Consider the following 16,238-nt stretch of genomic DNA (forward strand, 5'->3'; position numbering starts at 1 on the left):
CAGCGATCTCCTGGCCCCTGCTGCTGCTGCCTCCTCCCCCGGACACACAGATTCTCCCCGGAATCAGTGCTGGGGAAACTGTGTGTCTCTGCTTAAGTGCAGTATTCATTTGCTGCTCACCGCTCAGCTGATCGGTGGGCGGGGAGCAGCTAATAAATATTCACTGCACTTAATCAGCGGGGCCATGTGGTTTCCACAGCAGCTGATTCTGGGCAGCGGGGACATCCTGAAGTGGGATAACAGTGCTATCCCACTCACTGCTGCCCCCTCCCCACATGCTATATCCGTACTATAAGACGCACCCACACTTTCCTCCCAAATTTGGAGGAAAAAAAGTGCGTCTTATAGTCGGAAAAATACGGTACTTTAACTTTGCAGTTTTATTTCATTCCTGCAGTCTACCTTATTCTACCTTATTCTACTCTTAAAGAAAAAAGAATCAAGAAAAATTTGTCTGCATATCTGATATACATATTCCAGGAGGTCATAAGGGGTAATGACGTAAAGTAAAATTATTATTAAAATGTAGTAACGTCAACATAATTAGATGGGTAGATCAATTTTGTCCAGTTTTAGTTTTCAAATGAAAAAAAATAATTCATTACAATCTGCATGTTGAAATTTAAAGAGTCACCATAGGAAGCCTCAAATCATGCTAATACTAATAGTACAGTCATGTCTGGGGAATGCAAAATAACCAAAGATAACTCCTCATGACTGCAATTTTTTAAATTTTGATTTGAGCAATTTACAAGTTGATGGCAAAGTAAATGTGGAAAATAATCACTCATCTCTTCATTATGACTGAAGATGAATTTGTGAAGAAAACTGTAATATTTCACATACATATTGTAGTCTATGTGTTCATTGCAGAGACAGATTTCTGTATAAAGTATAAAATAGGCTTGTCAATAGTGATGAGCGAATATACTCGTTAATCGAGATTTCCTGAGCACGCTCGGGTGACCTCCGAGTATTTTTTAGTGCTCGGAGATTTAGTTTTCATCACCTCAGCTGAATGATTTACATCTGTTAGCCAGCTTGATTACATGTGGGGATCCCCTAGCAACCAGGCAACCCCCACATGTACTTATGCTGGCTTACAGATGTAAATCATTCAGCTGGGGCGATGAAAACTAAATCTCCGAGCACTAAAAAATACTCGGAGGACACCCGAGCATGCTCGAGAAATCTCGAATAACGAGTATATTCGCTCATCACTACATGTCAACTCAGTCACAAAATGGGTTTTGATAAAATGATAAAGGAATACTAAAAGATATGAAACTGCTTCATAAATATTTTCCCAAAAATTAGATTTGCAGAGAATTGATTCACTGCACATTTCAATACTTCAAAGCCTACAATTGCCTGGAAAAGATGTGGACAGACAGGAGATATGTGATTGGCGTGTCTATAGGTAGTTGCTATATCATTGACAGAAATCACACAACATACAATATGATGGGCAGGCATGGAGATGTCCAGCTGTGTGTGACAAGTAGTGGCACATTGGCAGCAGTATAATATTGATATATGATGATAGACAAACAGGAAATGCCCAACAAAGCAGATATCATCATTATTTATATGAGCAGTATAGCGTAGAACACAATGGAGCGGCCAGCAGATGCTGTTCTAATCTTTCATATCAGCTGTAGATGAATACAAATTGGCATTGATCCATGCCTGAATCATTTTAACAAATGTAAGGTTTTCTTTGGTGTGACTAGGCCACCTGCTGTACTGAATATCTTCTCTCGCAATATATTGGAGACTGGACAAGTTTTTGCAGCCTTGACAATATGGCCATTTCATGCCACTGGTCCAATTTGCTGACCCACAAGTTCATGGGGTTGGGACTCATGGTATCTGCTAGATAGAAAAAGGAAATATGCCAGGTACCACTGATCCAAAGTAATCAGGCTGTGCCTCTTCATTGCTGAAGTGTACCAGGTTGGTGCAGTGCAGCAGCAGATTAGACATCTTTATATATAAAGCATCTGTTTAATCAGATCACATATACTACAAAGCTACAGGTGCTGCCTCAGCTACTTGTTGTAGCCATAGTGCTGGAAAATTGGGTGAGCACTGGCTCTGTGGGAATGAAGAAGGGTCTCCAGGTCAAATGCGTGACACAGGCATCCACTCTGCAAATGATTTGCAGATCAGAAAACACATCTTAATCTAGAAAAGCACTAATTTTTACTTCTTTTCGGAAGACAGAAAAAATGCCCTCATTTTGGTTCTATAGTGAAGGGCTAAGAGAATGGCTATTTAGAAGCCATCTTTTTGCTTGATGGTAACGATATGCCCAGCATCCAACACACAATCTACAATACAGCGTGCATCCTTGCCATCATAATCGAGTTGCCTCTGACTAATAGCCTCATCTCCTGGCTTGGTATGTTGTCTCCCTTCACACACACTTGCTGCTGCTGGACATCATCTCTTTTGTATATTGCTGAAACCAACGCCCTCCTTCTTTGATGACATCACCTCCTTGGCACTCTGATCTGGTTCCAGTAATAGTGCTCCACACAAACATCAGCATCATAATTATCATCATTATTCCTGATTTGGCTGAATGTTTCCTCAGTACGAGAACAGTCTTAAACTCCTTAACTCAAGATTTGCCCTGACTCAGAGAGCCACTACCACTGACAGTGGTCTATAAGAATGGTTTACAAAGGTTGATTGTTCATCTCTTCCATCACCTGAAAGAAGTGGTTGGTCCTTAGTCTGAGGTGCTGGAGGTTAGGAGTGTAAGGGGCAAAGCAGATATAGTTGTCATTGATGGAATTAAAATTACACAAGGAAAATAAGTAACTGGTATGGCAGCTGAGAAAGTGGACTGTGTAAAAACTGACAAACTGACTGTGTCCTTGTAGGAGGTAACATAAACCCATTGAGATAAATTAAGTGCCATGTATTCCTTTACACACGCTGATTACTCCCCAATAAAAAAATGACCGGGGCCAAAAAAGTTAACAGATTTGTGTGTGGTAGTACTACTGCCTGGCCAGCTGGTGTCAGTGATAGAGGTGGTGCTGTTGCTTGAAGCAGCTCTCACACTCTTATGCCGGGTTCACATTAGCGTATGTGTGAGCAGCGTATACCTGATTACCGATCGGCATGCGTCTTACATATATATTTAACATTGTGCACGCAGGGACATGCGTTTGCATCAGTTTGCATGCGGATGCGTAAACATGGGTCATTTTGTGGTGTGCGGTGAACGCAACATGTTGCATTTTTTAAAAGTGTCAATTATATGCAGGCATGCACATGTAGATGAGTGCGTCAAAACAACACATTACTGTCTATGGGAACACATTAATATGCAAGGACATGCGCACGCATGCGTTCAATAAGCATGCGTACTTCTGACTGCGCATGTCCAGGAAATGATTTCACCACCTCCACCATGTGCATAAACAATGCAAACGCATGCCTAAATGCATTTAAATGCATGTACATGCAGCATTTTTTGCATCATGTGTAAGATGATGCGGAGTAAAACCATAGCGTAAGCATGTGTTTTGGCATGCGTTTGCGCATGCAGATGATACGATGCACACAGAAACGTTAATGTGTGCCTTAGGCTAGGTTCACATTTGTGGTTGAGTTCGCAGCGTCTCGTCCACAACAGCAAACGCATTGCAAAAAGCATGCAAATGCATGATAACGCTGCATTTTTTTATCCGCATCAACTCACGCATGATGGATCAAAAACGTAACGTTTGCATGTGTTTTCATTTTTATGTGCATGCGTTTGATAGGAAAAAAATTTTCATGAAGAATTTCCTTGAAACAAGCCATGCCAAATGAGCGTGGCTCATGGGATTTCTCTATATAAACCCTTGTACAGATGAAATCCTCACATTTTGCTCCTGTATCCTGTGTCAAGATGGATCTTCGCATGGAGAGTTTCTATCGAAATCTGGATTTGGATGTCAACTTGTTTCTTTCCTTTGCATTTGCTTGTGAGCAAGAATGGAAAAGAGAACAGCAGAGAAGATGGCGTCGGCGCTTTTGGCAGCACCCGATTCTTGAACTATGACAGAGACGTGGAGCCTACCACTCCCGATTCAGTGAGCTCAGTGAAAACCCAGAGAAATATTTTGAGTACACGAGGATGTTTCAAGACAGCTTTATGGAATTGCTGGACTGTGTACAAGAAGCCATCAGCAAGCAGGGTACCCAGCCCCGAAGAACGATTCCTGCTGAGGAACGTCTGCAGGTGACACTAAGGTACATAATATTTAAACAATAACGCCTGTCATAATTATTATTGTTCTGCAATGTACTTAACATTTTTCCCCTTTTTTGTTTTGCTTAAATACTGTCCGAAATATTATTGTTGTAAAAGCCACGTTCTTTCTTTTTTTTTTTTCTTTCTCTGTTTTGCAAAACCCCAGTCATAAAAATTATTGTTCTGTTTTTTTTTCTTTCTCTTTTTTTTCTATCATCGCTCCATTTCCAGTTCCGGATAGGAATTTCCACACCCTCTGGGATTATTGCAGACACCTGAGGGGCATTATGGGATGTTCTCCATGCGAAATGTATCTCCCTTCCCACCACGGAAATCTGGCAGCAAACTGAAGACCAATTTTTTGAAGTTTGTAATTTCCCCAACTGTTTGGGAGCAGTGGATGGAAAACATATCAGGATTATCAAACCGTCTGGAACTGGATCTGAGTACTTTAATTATAAAAAATATTTTTCCATAGTGCTCATGGCGATTGCATCTGTGGACTGTAGGTTTGCCAGCATGGACATTGGATCTTTTGGCCGTGGTAATGACTACCAGACATTTAAAAACTCGGACATGGGCCAACGGTTGTATGGGAATCATTTTAATTTCCCCCTGCCACAACCTCTTCCCAACTCTCAAGGCCCGCCAATGCCATTTGTTGTGGTTGGGGATGAGGCCTTTCAGATGTGTGGAAACATCCTGAAACCATACTCCAGTTGGGACTTGAACCATACAAAAAGGATTTTTAATTACAGACTGACCAGGGCACGAAGAACTGCTGAGTGTGCCTTTGGTATCCTTGTCTCAAAATGATGCATTTTAGGGACAGCCATTAATCTGAAAATTGAGACAGTCAATTAGGTGGTCAAGGAGTGTGTGGTTCTGAACAACTATATAATGGCTAAAGAGAGACCCAACATTGAACTTGATTAACCTGTTTTTAACCCATTGCCAGATTACCATCATAACCCTCTCAGGACAACAGTTGAAGTTGCCCAAATGAGGAATAAATTTGCATCCTACTTTGTTTCTGAGAGCGGACATCTGTCCTGGCAAGATGACATGGTTTAGTGTTCTTGTAATCTTGTGCATTGTTATGTACTTAGTGTTGAGCGATACCTTCCGATACTTGAAAGTATCGGTATCGGATAGTATCGGCCGATACCCGAAAAATATCGGATATCGCCAATACCGATACCCGATACCAATACAAGTCAATGAGACTCAAGTATCTGAAGGTATCCTGGATGGTTCCCAGGGTCTGAAGGAGAGGAAACTCTCCTTCAGGCCCTGGGATCCATATTCATGTAAAAAATAAAGAATTAAAATAAAAAATATGGATATACTCACCCGTCCGGTGGCCCCTGGACCTTACCGCTGTTAACCGGCAGCCTCCGTTCCTAAGAATGAGGAGTTTAGGACCTTAGATGACGTCGCGGCTGACGTCGCAGCTTGTGATTGGTCGCGTGACCGCTCATGTGACCGCTCACGTGACCAATCACAAGCCGCGACGTCATCGCAGGTCCTAAACTCCTCATTCTTAGTAACGGAGGCTGCCGGTTAACAGCGGTAAGGTCCAGGGGCCGCCGGACAGGTGAGTATATCCATATTTTTTATTTTAATTCTTTATTTTTTACATGAATATGGATCCCAAAGCCTGAAGGAGAGTCTCCTCTCCTCCAGACCCTGGGAACCATACACTGGGAACTTCCAATTCCGATATCACAAAAATATCGGAACTCGGTATCGGAATTCCGACACCGCAAGTATCGGCCGATACCCGATACTTGCGGTATCGGAATGCTTAACACTATATATATTCCAGGTGCCTTCTGGGAAAAGCGAAGAGTCTCCCTCAGCAAGAAGATCGTTGGGTACAGCCGGGACCAAATGCTTGGAAAGCATCACCAAACCAGGGATTCAAGCTTGAGGAGGATAATTTGCATATTTCAGGTGCCTTCTGGGAAAAGCAAAGAGTCTCCCTCAGCAAGAAGATCGTTGGGTACAGCCGGGACCAGCTGCTTGGAAAGCATCACCAAACCAGGGATTCAAGCTTGAGGAGGATAATTTGCATATTCCAGGTGCCTTCTGGGAAAAGCAAAGAGTCTCCCTCAGCAAGAAGATCATTGGGTACAGCCAGAACCAGCTGCTTGAAAAGCATCACCAAACCAGGGATTCAAGCTTGAGGAAGATAATTTGCATATTCCAGGTGCCTTCTGGGAAAAGCGAAGAGTCTCCCTCAGCAAGAAGATCGTTGGGTACAGCCGGGACCAGCTGCTTGGAAAGCATCACCAAACCAGGGATTCAAGCTTGAGGAGGAAAATTTGCATATTCCAGGTGCCTTCTGGGAAAAGCGAAGAGTCTCCCTCAGCAAGAAGATCGTTGGGTACAGCCGGGACCAGCTGCTTAGAAAGCATCACCAAACCAGGGATTCAAGCTTGAGGAGGATAATTTGCATATTCCAGGTGCCTGTAGGACATTATTGCAAGAAAGCTTGGCTGAGTAGATTACACAAGAAGGAAAGCACTCAGCAAGTCAGCAGGATCTAGGAGCAACATGGCAGATGTGACAACCTACATGGTGAGCTGCAGCATGTGCTACATGTTCACAGATCGACCAGAAGAAGAATCCAATTTCATCTGTCAGAAGTGTAGACTAGTGGCCCTTTTAGAAGAAAAGGTGCGGGGTCTGGAAGAAAGAATAGCAACTTTGAAACTCATCAAAGAGAATGAAGACTTCCTAGACAGAACAGAAGCATCTCTACTGGTCACAGAAGGTGAAAAAAGTGTCAGAGAACCTCCAAAAGCAGATGAGTGGAAGCATGTGACCAAAAGAAGCAAGAAGACCATGGAGAAATCACCAACCACACAACTGAAGAACCGATATCAAATCTTTGTAGAGGATGAAGATGGCACACCTAAGGATGAAGCACTACCAGCAAGCAAAAAAGAAAAGGGTACACAGTAACAAGTGACAGCAAAAAGTACAGCCAAGAAGCAACGAAGAGTGGTGGTGGTGGGAGACTCACTACTGAGAGGCACAGACGCAGCCATCTGCAGACCGGACATAACCGCAAGAGAAGTATGCTGCCTTCCAGGTGCGATGATCAAGGATGTGACCGATAGGATACCAAAGCTCTTTAGCTCCAAGGACGTCCACCCATTTCTTCTGATACATGTTGGCACCAATGACACGGCAAGGAAGGACCTACCGATAATCTGCAAGGACTTTGAAGAGTTGGGGAAGAAAGTAAAGGAACTGGATGCACAGGTAGTTTTTTCTTCTATCCTTCCAGTAGACGGGCATGGCACCAGGAGATGGAACAGGATCCTTGATGCAAACAACTGGCTAAGACGATGGTGCAGACAACAAGGATTCGGATTCCTGGACCACGGTGTGAATTATTTGTACGATGGACTCCTCGCCAGAGACAGACTACACCTCAACAAACCTGGGAAACACACATTCGCCAGAAGACTCGCTACACTCATCAGGAGGGCGTTAAACTAGAAGAAGAGGGGACAGGAAGAAAAACATTACACTCGAACAAAGAAGACCCAGGAAAACATACTCAGAAGGGAGGTAAGAACATTTCTAAAACAATCCACAGCGAGGAGATTGGAACAAAACAAAATCCTCTAAACTGTATGCTCGCAAACGCCAGAAGCCTGACAAACAAGATGGAAGAACTAGAAGCAGAAATATCTACAGGTAACTTTGACATAGTGGGAATAACCGAGACATGGTTAGATGAAAGCTATGACTGGGCAGTTAACTTACAGGGTTACAGTCTGTTTAGAAAGGATCGTAAAAATTGGAGAGAAGGAGGGGTTTGTCTCTATGTAAAGTCTTGTCTAAAGTCCACTTTAAGAAAGGATATTAGCGAAGGGAATGAGGATGTCGAGTCCATATGGGTCGAAATTCATGGAGGGAAAAATGGTAACAAAATTCTCATTGGGGTCTGTTACAAACCCCCAAATATAACAGAAATCATGGAAAGTCTACTTCTAAATCAGATGGATGAAGCTGCAACCCATAATGAGGTCCTGGTTATGGGGGACTTTAACTACCCGGATATTAACTGGGAAACAGAAACCTGTGAAACCCATAAAGGCAACAGGTTTCTGCTAATAACCAAGAAAAATTATCTTTCACAATTGGTGCAGAATCCAACCAGAGGAGCAGCACTTTTAGACCTAAAACTATCTAATAGACCTGACAGAATAACAAATCTGCAGGTGGTCTGGCATCTAGGAAATAGCGACCACAATATTGTACAGTTTCACCTGTCTTTCACTAGGGGGACTTGTCAGGGAGTCACAAAAACACTGAACTTTAGGAAGGCAAAGTTTGACCAGCTTAGAGATGCCCTTAATCTGGTAGACTGGGACAATATCCTCAGAAATAAGAATACAGATAATAAATGGAAAATGTTTAAGAACATCCTAAATAGGCACTGTAAGCGGTTTATACCTTGTGGGAATAAAAGGACTAGAAATAGGAAAAACCCAATATGGCTAAACAAAGAAGTAAGACAGGCAATTAACAGTAAAAAGAAAGCATTTGCACTACTAAAGCAGGATGGCACCATTGAAGCTCTAAAAAACTATAGGGAGAAAAATACTTTATCTAAAAAACTAATTAAAGCTGCCAAAAAGGAAACAGAGAAGCACATTGCTAAGGAGAGTAAAACTAATCCCAAACTGTTCTTCAACTATATCAATAGTAAAAGAATAAAAACTGAAAATGTAGGCCCCTTAAAAAACAGTGAGGAAAGAATGGTTGTAGATGACGAGGAAAAGGCTAACATATTAAACACCTTCTTCTCCACGGTATTCACGGTGGAAAATGAAATGCTAGGTGAAATCCCAAGAAACAATGAAAACCCTATATTAAGAGTCACCAATCTAACCCAAGAAGAGTTGCGAAACCGGCTAAATAAGATTAAAATAGATAAATCTCCGGGTCCGGATGGCATACACCCACGAGTACTAAGAGAACTAAGTAATGTAATAGATAAACCATTATTTCTTATTTTTAGGGACTCTATAGCGACGGGGTCTGTTCCGCAGGACTGGCGCATAGCAAATGTGGTGCCAATATTCAAAAAGGGCTCTAAAAGTGAACCTGGAAATTATAGGCCAGTAAGTCTAACCTCTACTGTTGGTAAAATATTTGAAGGGTTTCTGAAGGATGTTATTCTGGATTATCTCAATGAGAATAACTGTTTAACTCCATATCAGCATGGGTTTATGAGAAATCGCTCCTGTCAAACCAATCTAATCAGTTTTTATGAAGAGGTAAGCTATAGGCTGGACCACGGTGAGTCATTGGACGTGGTATATCTCGATTTTTCCAAAGCGTTTGATACCGTGCCGCACAAGAGGTTGGTACACAAAATGAGAATGCTTGGTCTGGGGGAAAATGTGTGTAAATGGGTTAGTAACTGGCTTAGTGATAGAAAGCAGAGGGTGGTTATAAATGGTATAGTCTCTAACTGGGTCGCTGTGACCAGTGGGGTACCGCAGGGGTCGGTATTGGGACCTGTTCTCTTCAACATATTATTTAAGGATCGGGTAGAAGGTTTACACAGTAAAATATTGATATTTGCAGATGATACAAAACTATGTAAAGCAGTTAATACAAGAAAAGATAGTATTCCGCTACAGATGGATCTGGATAAGTTGGAAACTTGGGCTGAAAGGTGGCAGATGAGGTTTAACAATGATAAATGTAAGGTTATACACATGGGAAGAAGGAATCAATATCACCATTACACACTGAATGGGAAACCACTGGGTAAATCTGACAGGGAGAAGGACTTGGGGATCCTAGTTAATGATAAACTTACCTGGAGCAGCCAGTGCCAGGCAGCAGCTGCCAAGGCAAACAGGATCATGGGGTGCATTAAAAGAGGTCTGGATACACATGATGAGAGCATTATACTGCCTCTGTACAAATCCCTAGTTAGACCACACATGGAGTACTGTGTCCAGTTTTGGGCACCGGTGTGTTGTGAACTCTGTTTTCGGGCTCCCTCTTGTGGTCACTGGTGGTATGGTGTGACTTTTGCTTTGGGCTCCCCCTGGTGGCTCTGTTTGTTATCCTGCTGGTCTCTGGCTATCAGCTGGTTCGTTATCCTCTGGGAGGTTCCTATATAGCTCTGTTTTACTTCCTCTTGTTGCCGGATGTCGATGTAATCAGTGCTACTCAGATTCCTTCTGACTACCTTGCTCCCAGTCCATCCAGGACAAAGCTAAGTTTTGTTTGCTCATTTTTTTGATCAGCAGTGTTTATCATGTTTTCTTGTCCAGCTTGCTAAAATGTGATTTCCTCGCTTGCTGGATGCTCTAGTGGACTGAGTTTCTCCCCACACACCATTAGTTGGTGCGTGGGTTCTTGTAATCTCAGGATGGATATTTTTGTAAGGGTTTTTTTTTGATCACATAGACCCCTGCTCTATTTTCTGCTTTCTAGTACTAGTGGGCCTCTTTTGCTGAATCTGATTTCATCCCTACGTATGTGCCTTCTTCTTACTTCACCGTTAATATTTGTTGGGGGCTTCTATATCTTTGGGGATTATTTCTCTGGAGGCAAGCGAGGTCTTTCTTTCTCTTTAGGGGTAGCTAGTTCCTCAGGCTGGCTCGAAACGTCTAGGAATTTTTTAGGCACGTTCACCGGCTACCTCTAGTTGTTTTGGATAGGTTCAGATTTGCGATCAGTCCAGTTACCATCTCCCTAGAGCTTGTCCTTAGTTTATTCACTTGCTGGTCTATTCGTGATCCTCAGCCACTAAGGATCATAACAGTACAGCCGGCCTTGATGGGTTCACCAAGCCACCGGTCTATCACATTAGTACTTGGCAGATCAGCACCCACTTCAATAGCCAAAGCAATTTTCTTGTTGTAATCACAGAGGGTCTTGAAATTATGCCACCAGATCCATGTCCTTTCTTCCTCCACATTATTGTCGCTATCACTATCCTGGGCTGGCTCATTTTCTATGAGGTCTTCTCGCAGATCATTGGAAGCCATCAGTGGTACTCTCATCCAGAACATTGTGGAATGGTGGCCAGTGTGAATGTGATTTATAAGGAGGTGAGCCAAGTTGCTGTTTTCCTCTTGTGTAATTGGAATCAGAAAGGCAGGAAGTCCGAGATAAGCTGAGAAATTTAACTCCTGTAGCAGAGCCGCTTCGGACATTTTGCGGATTGCTGGGATGTCAGAGTCTGCCTTTATCCATTCGGAAAGCTTTCCCACAATAAGGGTATTCCAGTCTCTCCCAGACAGAAGTAGGTCTGAACGAGTCTGTGGTCCAGATCGCGACTTTGCAGGCTCCTGATTGAACTCTCTCTTAAAGCGAGGGTGGAATATTGGCATACACAGGAAGTCAAAGCCCTGCTTAGCAACAGCCCCCAGAGTCTCCGCCACCTCGGGGACACAGTTTAGGTCCCGGCCACTGGATACCCCATTCTTCATAGCGCCATCCTTCCAACGTAATGACAGCATTAGGATTTTTCTCCACCGCATATACTTTTATTAAACGCTCGGCTTGTTTGGCAGCTCTGATCGATGCATTCACCAGAGGCCCCCGACCAGCTCCAAGAACCATCAAAACCTGTGTGTTAGTTTCCTTCTCTTCCTCTGGGACTCTGTCCAGTAAACATTTATACACTGCCTGCTGGTACTGTGAATATTTTACTGGATCCTTCTCAAACACTTCATAGGTTTGTGATTCTAAGTTATCCATCAGAGGCTGGAGTGGGGACTGTAAATAATCTTCATATCCTTTTGCGAACATTTCATAAGAATTTGGAGGAGGACGATTCTGACTTAAATACTCTAGATATTGTAAGTATGAACAGAAGTCTTTCTCGGAGTGACGATGGATCCCAGATATGATGAACTGAACCTCCAGCTTAAACAGCCGAAAGATAAGCCGCTGGTGGACTTTGGATAAGACAGGAAAACCTTTTTTGTTGGTGAGGAATATACTGGTTGGAAGTCTACTGTTGTGAACTCTGTTTTCGGGCTCCCTCTTGTGGTCACTGGTGGTATGGTGTGACTTTTGCTTTGGGCTCCCCCTGGTGGCTTTGTTTGTTATCCTGCTGGTCTCTGGCTATCAGCTGGGTCTCCTCTCCTAAGTTCAAGCCTCGGTTTATCGGTCCTTATAAGATTCTGGAAGTCCTTGGCCCTGTGTCATTCCGTCTGGACCTCCCGGCATCATTTGCTATTCATAATGTGTTCCATCGCTCGTTGTTGCGGAGGTATGTGGTACCTGTGGTTCCTCCGGTTGAGCCTTCTGCCCCGGTGCTGGTTGAGGGAGAATTGGATTATGTGGTGGAGAAGATCTTGGATTCTCGTGTTTCTAGACGGAGGCTTCAGTATTTGGTCAAGTGGAAGGGCTATGGTCAGGAGGATAATTCTTGGGTTGTCGCCTCTGATGTTCATGCGGCCGATTTGGTTCGTGCCTTCCATGTGGCTCATCCTGATCGCCCTGGGGGTTTTCATGAGGGTTCGGTGACCCCTCCTTAAGGGGGGGTACTGTTGTGAACTCTGTTTTCGGGCTCCCTCTTGTGGTCACTGGTGGTATGGTGTGACTTTTGCTTTGGGCTCCCCCTGGTGGCTTTGTTTGTTATCCTGCTGGTCTCTGGCTATCAGCTGGTTCGTTATCCTCTGGGAGGTTCCTATATAGCTCTGTTTTACTTCCTCTTGTTGCCGGCTGTCGATGTAATCAGTGCTACTCAGATTCCTTCTGACTACCTTGCTCCCAGTCCATCCAGGACAAAGCTAAGTTTTGTTTGCTCATTTTTTTGATCAGCAGTGTTTATCATGTTTTCTTGTCCAGCTTGCTAAAATGTGATTTCCTCGCTTGCTGGATGCTCTAGTGGACTGAGTTTCTCCCCACACACCATTAGTTGGTGCGTGGGTTCTTGTAATCTCAGGATGGATATTTTGTAAGGGTTTTTTATTGATCGCATAGACCCCTGCTCTATTTTCTGCTTTCTAGTACTAGTGGGCCTCTTTTGCTGAATCTGATTTCATCCCTACGTATGTGCCTTCTTCTTACTTCACCGTTAATATTTGTTGGGGGCTTCTATATCTTTGGGGATTATTTCTCTGGAGGCAAGCAAGGTCTTTCTTTCTCTTTAGGGGTAGCTAGTTCCTCAGGCTGGCTCGAAACGTCTAGGAATTTTTTAGGCACGTTCACCGGCTACCTCTAGTTGTTTTGGATAGGTTCAGATTTGCGATCAGTCCAGTTACCATCTCCCTAGAGCTTGTCCTTAGTTTATTCACTTGCTGGTCTATTCGTGATCCTCAGCCACTAAGGATCATAACACCGGTGCTCAGGAAGGATATAATGGAACTAGAGAGAGTACAAAGGAGGGCAACAAAATTAATAATGGGGATGGGAGAACTACAATACCCAGATAGATTAGCGAAATTAGGATTATTTAGTCTAGAAAAAAAGATGACTGAGGGGCGATCTAATAACCATGTATAAGTATATAAGGGGACAATACAAATATCTTGCTGAGGATCTGTTTATACCAAGGAAGGTGACGGGCACAAGGGGGCATTCTTTGCGTCTGGAGGAGAGAAGGTTTTTCCACCAACATAGAAGAGGATTCTTTACTGTTAGGGCAGTGAGAATCTGGAATTGCTTGCCTGAGGAGGTGGTGATGGCGAACTCAGTCGAGGGGTTCAAGAGAGGCCTGGATGTCTTCCTGGAGCAGAACAATATTGTATCATACAATTATTAGGTTCTGTGGAAGGACGTAGATCTGGGGATTTATTATGATGGAATATAGGCTGAACTGGATGGACAAATGTCTTTTTTTGGCCTTACTAACTATGTTACTATGTTACTGTATGTACTTGTAATTATTAAAATGTACTTTAATGTTTGCTGTCAATAAAACACCTCTAGTTAAACACCTGTTCCAAGTGCCCTCCATATTACAATATTTTTATTTTATTTTAATAAGGTGATCACTGGTTCACAGAAACAGTTTTTAAAAAATCCACTAGCTGTTTCATGCAGATTGCATGAGACAGGGATTGGATTATAACCAAATTGGGTTATGTAACCCATGCTTTACACTACACCTCTTCTCTCTGAGGTAAGTGCTATGGTAGGTGACATTGGATTAGCTCCATCATCTCTTCAGCCTGCATTTCTATATTTCTATATATTAATGCAGACTGAAGAGATGATGGAGCTAATCCACCTCATATCTTTACTCACCTGCCCGTGTGTCAGAACTAGTGAACTCAGGATGCAGAAAACACTGCATCCTGAGTGCACTAGTGCTGACACCTGGGCAGGTGAGCATTGTTGACCCCTGACCTTTTTTGCTGTATTAATATATATTTTTTGAGGATTTTCAGTTCTCTTTGTGTTTTTGCCACCTCATAGCTCCATTACACACACAAGAAGCATAGCTGATGTGTAAAGCAAATAAAAAAGAGAAGTAGATTGTGTGTCATGGAGCTATGAGGTGGCAAAAACACAGTGTGTAGATGGTGACGTGTGTTGTCGGCAACGAAAGAGTCAAAGATAAAGCAGTGATTGAGGAAACCTCACAAATTTATTTACAAAAAAACTTAACTTTTACCAACCAATGAGGGGGAAATGTTATGGACCTGGGGGGTGTTGAGCTGGGAGGATTGGCTACGGGTGGATGATGAAGGGGTTCCAGGGGAAGAGCTAACTAAACGTGTGGGGTCTGGGAGATCAAGGATGGAAGTAGACACATTAGGAGAGGAAGCATGGGAGAGACACATTGCAAGGGAGAGAAACTGGACAACACAGACATATTCGGAGATGAGGGTGGAGGTACAACACTTCTGCTGACTTTAGTCCTTTTTGCTTTCTGGCCAGTTTTATGCAACATCCTCCTTTTTTGTGTCTCCTTGGGAGGGTGGGAGTGGTGGGGTCAGCAGGGCATGTATGAACTGGACCCGGCCTGGTGGTGGCAGTGGACAGCCGTGCAGGTTCTTCTGGCAGCCTAGTGCTGGTGGTGGAGGTCAGTCATGCAGGAGCAGGACTCAGCATGGTGGTGGAGTGGAATGCAGCAGCACCCGGTATGGTGGTGGTGGTGTAGTGGTGTGCAGCAGGACTGGGCATGATGGTGGCCATACAGTGGTATGCAGCAGAACTCGGTATTGATGTTAACAGTGTAATTGGTGGCACAGGTGGAAATACCACCTGTGCCTAGTGGCAGTACAGAGTCTGCTGCATAGCCTGAACGTAATCAGGGTTGCAGGACTGCATCACATTGAGCTGGAGTTCGGGAGTAAGGTGTTCCGACATGCCCTGCTCTATCTTGTTAAAAAAATGGTGTGCTGGTCTCTGGAGGTTGGCTTCCAGATGGTTAAGGCGTTGGTTGACATCCCGGAAAAGTGTGTTGATATGGGTCAGACCACTTTCCAGTCTATCTCCCATTGCCTTTAAGCCATTCTGGAATACCGAGCTCAAGTGAATAAACTCAGGCATGAGAGACCTGTCTGAGGCCTTCTGCCTCTGGCAGGAAGAGCCCAAAAAAAGAGGCAGAGGACTGGGACAGGGGAACACCTGAAGGACCAGCTGCCTGTTCTCCAGCCTGTGATGCCGGACCACTTGCTTCTTTGCTGGTGGACTGGTCCACGGCAGTTCAATGAGGGACTACTCCAGAGGACGATCCAAGTTTGAGGGTGCTGCTACAGGTTCTGTGAAAAGAAAAGTAAAATATTACAACCAAAAAAATCAATTGTAAAAGCGGCAACTTCTGTGGAATAGAAAAATTCAGATTAGTGAATACAACACAATGGAATACAACACAACAATACTTACGTTCTCTGAGCAAGGACAAGCCTCAGGAAAGCCAACAGCTGGTGGTACTTGTGTTTCCCTATCCTTGCTGCAGCACCACTGCGAACTTGGATCTCCTGTTTCAGGTCCTTTTTGAAGCGATCCTTCATCGAACGCCAACGGATTT

General features: G+C 43.6%; 1 protein-coding gene and 1 pseudogene across 1 annotated transcript in view; both read right to left on the bottom strand.

The window, feature by feature from the left end:
* The window catches only part of LOC143775062 (dynein axonemal heavy chain 3-like), a 2,972,411-nt gene that overhangs the window by 1,591,853 nt on the left and 1,364,320 nt on the right, over window positions 1-16,238 (bottom strand). The window lies entirely within an intron of this gene.
* Window positions 11,660-16,221, bottom strand: LOC143773445 (protein arginine N-methyltransferase 5 pseudogene; annotated as a pseudogene).

This window comes from Ranitomeya variabilis, chromosome 5 (genome assembly GCF_051348905.1).
Source record: "Ranitomeya variabilis isolate aRanVar5 chromosome 5, aRanVar5.hap1, whole genome shotgun sequence".
Classification (NCBI taxonomy): Eukaryota; Metazoa; Chordata; class Amphibia; order Anura; family Dendrobatidae; genus Ranitomeya; species Ranitomeya variabilis.